Source organism: Perissodus microlepis, chromosome 9, assembly GCF_051167445.1.
Source record: "Perissodus microlepis isolate ML-2025 ecotype Zambia chromosome 9, ASM5116744v1, whole genome shotgun sequence".
NCBI classification, from domain to species: Eukaryota; Metazoa; Chordata; class Actinopteri; order Cichliformes; family Cichlidae; genus Perissodus; species Perissodus microlepis.
Genome location: NC_140469.1, coordinates 16,475,342 through 16,483,390, shown reverse-complemented (window position 1 = coordinate 16,483,390; position 8,049 = coordinate 16,475,342). Strand labels below are relative to the sequence as shown.

General features: G+C 37.5%; 2 non-coding genes across 2 annotated transcripts; one reads left to right on the top strand and one right to left on the bottom strand.

Moving 5' to 3' along the window:
- Nucleotides 1-7,383: 7,383 nt before the first annotated feature.
- On the bottom strand, nt 7,384-7,469 carry trnay-gua (transfer RNA tyrosine (anticodon GUA)). The gene is given in 2 exon segments: nt 7,384-7,419; nt 7,433-7,469. It is a non-coding gene; the product is annotated as a tRNA-Tyr (tRNA).
- Nucleotides 7,470-7,863: 394 nt separating this feature from the next.
- trnaa-agc (transfer RNA alanine (anticodon AGC)) lies at nt 7,864-7,936 on the top strand. The gene has a single exon. It is a non-coding gene; the product is annotated as a tRNA-Ala (tRNA).
- The last annotated feature ends 113 nt before the right edge of the window (nt 7,937-8,049 follow it).

Here is an 8,049-nt window from a genome sequence, read left to right as displayed (position 1 = left end):
CATTATCTAAGGGTTGGGGTTTTATTTTCAGATCATTTCCTTTGTGTTTAACACTACTAAAGGAAACTATAGGGCTCAGTAGCAATACACAATAAGAGTTACTCTTAAATTTTATATATGTTCATCTAAAAGAGTCATCATACGCCAGGGTACATCTGTGTTTTCCAGGGGATATGTCAAGATTAGAAAAGACTCACTATAGTGAAAGGCTGGCCTAAAAGTATCAGATATTCAGCATTCAATTAAATGGTAAAATATCTGTAGCTACTTGTTGGCTAAATGTTGAATATAGATGGTTAGATTAATTGTAATGATAAAAGCAAGGGAATATCTTTTTTAATATAAATACGGAAATGGATTTTAAAAAGTTGAAAAAGACATCCATCTTATTAGCTGCTTATTCAGTTCAGTGGGCGGACTTGAGCCTATTTATTTATAGTTTATAGCTCATTTAAACAACAAAAGTTGTGCTCTAGAGGCAGGCACGTTTAAATTCTAGGTCTCCAAAAACCCAGTTTCAAAACCCATGAAAAGCTGAAAGGTGTGTTTTTATTCTATTAAATGATTATTGTAGAATTGCAGGGATCATTAAAATGTGTTTAGAATTTGCAAACTTATGCTGACTCATGTCATAAATCTCGATACACTGCTCACCCCTACATACACTGCCTTTATATGTTAAAAACATCAGTATCGGTATTGCTATTGGCAATACTTGCAATACTATATTTACTTAGTATCGGATGGATACTGCAGTATCCCCATACCGCTAGTATTCATGGTGGTACTGGAGCTGATCTGATAGTGCAGGTACCTCTGGGAAATAACACAAAAAAGGTAGGAAACACAAATGTGCTTGTTTTCAGAGGATTTGTTTGGAGGAATAAGAAAATGAGTGAAATTTCTATTTAAATATTCTGGGCTTTTGTTTTCAAAGCAAATTTGGCCTTTGCAAACCCAGGCAGATGATTAACAAAGTAATATTGTGAAGAGTTTATGGAACATCTCGTGGCTGATGATATATTCACAAAAGTTTTTAATGTGACGTTTCACGTGTAAATGTCTAAAAAAACACACCTTGCTTTTGTAAAAAATACCCACCGCTGCAAACACTACAGAGATGGCCAGCCACAAATAGGCTGTACTGTTTTTAAGTGCACGTTTCTGAAACTGCTTAATCTAGCATGTGACGGTGTCAGTGGCACATCACACATGCGAGCACACGACGGCACACGCTTTACCCCTACTGCTTTAAATATACATCTTGGAAAGCTTTTTCATTAATTAATTCGCTCCTCGGCCATCTTTTTTTTGCCACACTCACACAAAAACTACCACACACCATGCATGGTGTTATATACTAGCACTGAGCATCAGTCTCAGGAGTTTTAATAAAACAGGTAAGGTGCAAATTCCCTTCGGTGCCACAAGTGCAGTGTCTGCTTCTGAAAACCCCCAACACTCCACTCCCCGAGGACAATGTACCACGGTATCCCTAATTAATAATCTTCTACTACACTGCAAGAATCACTGGAGTCATTTTATTTTCCTTTACTGGCAGTTTTTTTTTTCCTCTCTTTGAAAAGCAGGTTCATTATGTGCACACACAAACACAAAAACATATAGAAACTGCGGATTTCTGATAGATGCTTATGATGCTCGTATGTAATTTTAATGCTCATCCTCTGGATTGTATTTATGATCAGGTTAAAACTGAAGAAATGAACAGCATGCTTTTGAAAATGTATCGCTGTATGTATCTGGAGCCATCATGTGGTAAAAAAAGGGCCATTACAATGACAGTGTGCTTTTAGATTAAAACAAAAAAATAAAAATGATGTTCATTTAAACGAAAGAGCATCTCAAATATAATATAAAAATATAAAATAGAATATTTGGTTACTGCTACCAGCTTTCTGAATGTTGCATATCTTCTACAAATACCGCTAAATCTTTCAGTATGACAAGCTAATACAAAGATCACACAAACATAGCTCACCTAATTAAACATTTATGCTTTATGTGGAAAAGAATATGTCGAGATAAATACTACAAACTACATAAAACGATCATTTCAAGTGTTTTAAACCGAGGCCCGAATGTTTCCCAATCGCCTCATCTCTCGTTTCCATCTACGCTGTCAACAATATATCTAATTTAAAAAAGAGTGTGAATCACAAGGTGTAACAGCATAATTGTGACTGCAGTGTCTGTGCTGTGCTGACGTCTGCAATGATGTCAATATGCAGCTGTGAAACATGCTGGACATACCCTGTTTTCTTTCTGCCACTAGATAGCACCCTTTTACTGTGTTGAAGGCCTGCACAAGTTACAGTGACAGCTCCGTAGTACAAGTACAGTACGATACAGTATTATCCTTTTTTGGTAACCATTAAGAGTTGAATTGTTTATTTATTTAAATGTGTAAAAACTGATTTATTATACAAATGTTATTAAGCAATTGGATCAAAACTCAACAATTAACAGATTAGATGTAACACTGACATTCATTATCTGGCATAGGTGGAGATAAAATATTAGCCAACAACTGCAAGGTTCTCTGCTTCTCCCCTCTCTAACTGTGCTATCTAAGAAATTACCTCGTAAGTTATTTGGCCATAAGGCTGGTATAGATGTCTTTTGCATAACAAAAACTTGATTTGTTAACTGGCGAGTGGGTAGTCTCAAATACTTTAATACTGTGTCTGCCTCTGCATTAAAAACTACAAAATGACCTTTGCACCTTGCACCTCTGTTTCCCCCTCATTAAGGTCTCAGCACAGAAGTTAAGAAACAGTTTATTGATTAAGCTCCTTTTTAACGATGCATGAATAATTACCTCAATGACAGAATGAATATTCACAATAATCCCACTATACTGTGTTCATGCTTTACCCTTAGTCTAAACCAGATACCTCCTGATATTTGAACAATCAGCTACCAGCTGTTAAAATCACCCTGCTTCACTATCCTATGAAACAAAGCTTTAAAGGACTGCACTGTTCACGGTTTACAGGCTGTGAGGCTTAAACCAGGCTGAGACAAGCACTTGAATGCTGAGTGCATCTCAGCTTCCCATGACCATGCGGTGCAGCGGTGCTTGTTAAAACAGGCTGACGTCTCTTTTACGTCACCGCATGGCAGAGGATGTTACATAAAGTTAGGAGTGAAAATCAGGCTGATTGATTTCATCTTTCCTCTAATCAAGTGGCTTTATCGAATAGGATGTTAGACATTTATATGTGAGTGAGAGTTATCGCATCTCGTTCATCTGTTTATCCATCTCCCAGAAAGAGTGTGGCACATTTTTACTCTCCATTTTCATTTTCATTTAGTTCAGTTCAGTTTTATTGAACTGATCACAACAGCAGTCGCTTCAAGAAGCTTTATATTGTAATGTAGCGACCCTAGAATAACAGAGTTAAAACCCCAACAATCAAACACTCCTTTTGAGCAAACACTTGGCGATAGTGGAAAGAAAAAACTCCCTTTTAACAGGAAGAAACCTCCAGCAGTACCAGGCGCAGGGAGGGGCAGCTATCTGCCACGACCAGTTGGGTGTGAGCAGAAGAAGACGGGACAAAAGACACACTGTGGAAGAGAGCAGGGGAGTAATAATAAGTAGTTAAATGAGGAGTGGTGTGTGTGTGTGTGAGCACACAAAGAGTGTGAAGAAGAAACACTAAGCATAACTAAGGAAGGATTCAGGATCACCCGGTCCAGCTCAATCAATCTATGGATGACAAGATTGGGATTTTTCCGCTCTAAAACATTGTAGGTTGACATGTTTTCTTACACAACTGAGCCAAGTTGTGCAATTTTGAGCCATATTATACAACAGCATGAAAGGTGCCTTTTAAATGAGATCTTAATACAGATGTTAGTGGCCTGTATAGGGGATGGACTCTAAAGCCAAAGATAATGTGGCTACTGGAAAAATGCTGACTGAGCCTTTTTTTTCAGAGTCACTCTTTGAGTTTTGTGGGTTGTTTTGAGTATTTTTAAGTATTTTAGCATGGCTGGAAAGTGACTCAGTGAGTTTGTGTCTTGATCACAAATGACACAAATGACACAAATGACGTGATCTCAACATAATGAGATCGCGTCTAAGTTGAGTCAAGCCTGACCTTTACTTATATTGTCATGGATCCCAGTCTGTAATTTTTTTTTCATTAATCCCACTAACAAACAAAAAATATAAAGAAATACTAAAACATTTTCATAGCTTAAATGATCTGTTTTCATTTACACACTACTACTTGTGTTTTGAAGGTATGGTCAAAAATAACTTCTAAATATATACACAGCAATGAAGTACTAGAAAACGTTTCTATTTATTACGATTAAAACAAGTAAGCTATATCTACAAAGTATGACAATATTCCGTATGCCCAATTAGATTTTCATGATATTGTTCATTTAAAAGAAACAGAATAAGGTACTGTACTGCGCTCTTGATCTGCTAAAGGTCTGCAGACCAGAAGCTATTAAAGTCCAACAGGCACAGGTGAACCTGGAAGCATTTTAGAGGATAATCTGACATGCATTCTTTAAAAAAAATACCAAAAAGTAGAGGCACGCCTCCTCACTTCTAAGCTTAAAGGTCACTGCATGTTGAAGGTTCCTGCTCATTTATTCATATGATTGCTTACTTTTACAATGAAGTACCTCTTATATTATCCAAACTCTTGGCTGTAACAGTACACAGGACCACATGTAGTTTTCTTTTATAACTTATCATCACTGTGCATCTGGAAACGCCAGAGAAAAGATCTATTAGCTGGGATAACTAAGAGGACTCACTAAAAATGTAATCAGGGTAATCACCGAGCACTGGATCTTCTATTTCTTGGAGAAAATAAATGTGAATGCTGCTGCTAAATCAACTATAAATATTTGGCGTACAGCTGCTGTATCTCTTTGTATGTAACTCCAGACAAAAACCCCAGTATGACCTCAGCAGTACTGCTCATAGTATCACAGTATCATAAACAGGCCTGCGTTATCATTTTGTTCACAGTGACGGCAAATCCTTGAAACTGCCCAGAGTATCACTAGTTCAGACCTGAACTATCCAGAAGTTGCATAAATGGATAAAGATCTGACCTTGCTTTTTTTATTTAACTACATCCTTGGCATTTAAAAATAATGTGAAGCCTAGCTGATTGTGTCTGTGTTAATTTCAGATGGAATACCTTTTAAGTCTTGCTAATTACTGTTCGACGTTAATATTTCTTCATCCCAAGCGAATCCGCGGTGAATTACTGCTACCTTTAAAATTACTATTCATTCTAGGGTATGATCATACTTTTTCTGACCCAAAGAGACTCAGCTCAGTGGATGATTTAGGACAGATATGGAGATGAAGAAGAAATGGACATTATCTGGAATTGCTCGCAGAGAGTTTTTAAATCACAGGCACTGACTGCTTGCCATCTGCGTGAATACAATATGACTTCCACCTAACTGAAATATTCATACAAGCGAACAGATGGCACCCTTTGCTCTGCTCCCTTTTCTGGTCCCTTATACACTTTCATCTTGCTTATGAGTTTGTAGACATCTTATGTGTGCGGTTATGTGTGAGCGCAGGTGTATTTCATGGCCTTGGCAGTGCATGCAGACCTTTTTCACGATTCATGCAAAGCACCGCTTACCAACGCCGAGCGAAAGAGGGGAACAGAAGTTTCACACTGTGCTCTTTAAATTGGCAGCTTTTAGCCTCAAAGGCAGCACTGTCTGGCATTCATATTGGCCTTTCATCTCCAAGTAATCTCCACACTGCTCTTAATTTGTCAATCTTTGTTGGATTTTTACTAACAGGCGCTGCAATATTATGAGTCAGATAGTAATGGCTGAAAAATTATGAATTCACTTCAATCACAAAGACTTAACCCAGAACATCTTCTTAATTGATCTCATTTGAATTCACTTTTATCTAAATGGTGAGCATCTGAGCAGCCTGTGCTTGTCGCTAATGAATATGTAATCATGCTAGTTCAGCCTTTTTAGAGATTACTGATTAAAACTGAATAAAGTGGTGTGCCCACAGCATCACAAAATGACTAAAAACTTCATTTGTAGTACATCACAGAGAAAAAACACATCAACAGAAAGGAAAAGTGGGTGAGACACACATGAAAAGCTAAATGACAAAAATTAGTAAGAGCGGTGTTTTACATTTACATAGACTTGCAAATCACAAGAGATGGGAACTTTACTATTTGAATGTGTATATTTCTCATCCTTTTCCCCCCCATTTTATTATTATTTTTTCACCTTTTTCTCATTTCTTAAAGTTGATTCCTAGAAAGACATTCATTCATTTTCAGTATTGACATCTGTCTAAAATGTTTAAATATGACTCATTGATTCTGCATGAAAAGCACTGTGTGCACATCCATGTGGCTTTATATAAAAGGAAAAGAAGGAAGGCAGATGTCATATTGTATGAGTCAGATGAAAAGAAAAAAGAAAAAGATGAGGTATGCTTAAATGGGTCAGAAGCTTCCACTATGAGGATCCTGCTATGTTCGCTTTGACATTGAGTTTCTAATTAAAGAGTATGTAAATATTTTTTGTATAGGTCAAATGTTTTGAAAAAGTGCATCCTTACATGCTTCGTTTGCGTGGGACATTTAGACGTGACAAATATTTGGAAATAAAGTGAGGAACTCATACAGATTCATGAAGATGAGCACTCCATTAGCAGAGGACAGGGGTTTTAATTTGTAATTGAAATGCCGCTAATGAGAATCAGTGGACGGAGGAATAACAATCGTGCAACAGCACAGAAATAAACAAAGGCGCTTTATTAGTGTGTGACGCTTGCCACAGTCCTCCACACAACTGTTAATTACGGTCTCTGAGTCATCCATCTGAATGTGTTTGCAGCACCTTTGTAAGTCATTTCACAGTCAAACAAAGTGATAAAGTCTGTTTTCATCATGAGTGGAGAGATAATCAAACACTAAACAATCACTTTTAAATTCCCTTTTTGAGCAGAGTGCTTGCAGGTGTGATCATTTTTTATTTAACATGCACAGCAGATTTGCAGGATATGCTGTGTATTTATGCTGACTAGACCGTCACTGCAGGCAGTGCAGTGCCAAACATTTTCAAGCTCACTTCTATCTTTCATCCACCCAAAAAATCTACTCGATTCTGTGGGAAAGTTTAAGAAAATCATCAAATCTGTTTTTATGGATTAGCATTTATTTTTAGAAAAATACATTAACTGCGAATACTAGCCATTTTTTTCAACATCTGAAATATGCATTTTCATTAAAAGAAATGATTAGAGAAGCTTCGTAGAACAGCAATTCTTAGCAAATTTGTAAAAGCGCTCAGAATTTCGGGTGGGGGGGAAAAAAAAATACTCTCTCCTTCGAGCCGGAGTCGAACCAGCGACCTAAGGATGTCTGAGAAACCACTACAGTCCTCCGCTCTACCAACTGAGCTATCGAAGGGAGCTGACAACTACTGCTAACCCATGGGTATTTATAAGATCGGCAAATATGGCGGATGCCCTGTTCGGTTAACGTGTTTTCGGGAAATTTGCATTCGCTACTGTTTTCCACTTGAGCTAAATGGTTGTGTGTAAGAGTTTCCCCACATATCTCAAGTAACTTGGTGTCCCCCAAAGGAACTTTAACATTGCGAGCCTTACAATAACTTAGCAGCTATTAAACCCTGTTATTATTCATATTCGTTAGAGCTAACCTTAGACAGCTTAATAATGCTACCTTACCGCACTGTATTTCGGCATGATATGCGAAATATATCAAACACTACACCGCCACATTGGACCGACTACGTATCTGACGAGCAATAAATACACAAACGACGAGTAACTTCCGTACCGGGGAATTAGCTCAAATGGTAGAGCGCTCGCTTAGCATGCGAGAGGTAGCGGGATCGATGCCCGCATTCTCCAATAACATTTTCATTCAATGTAAGGCCTTTAACATGCTAACAAACACCAAAATGTTTTAACTGAATTGTTCGTTTCTGTTTTTTTTAAAATAGTAGCAGTTATCACCTACTTTT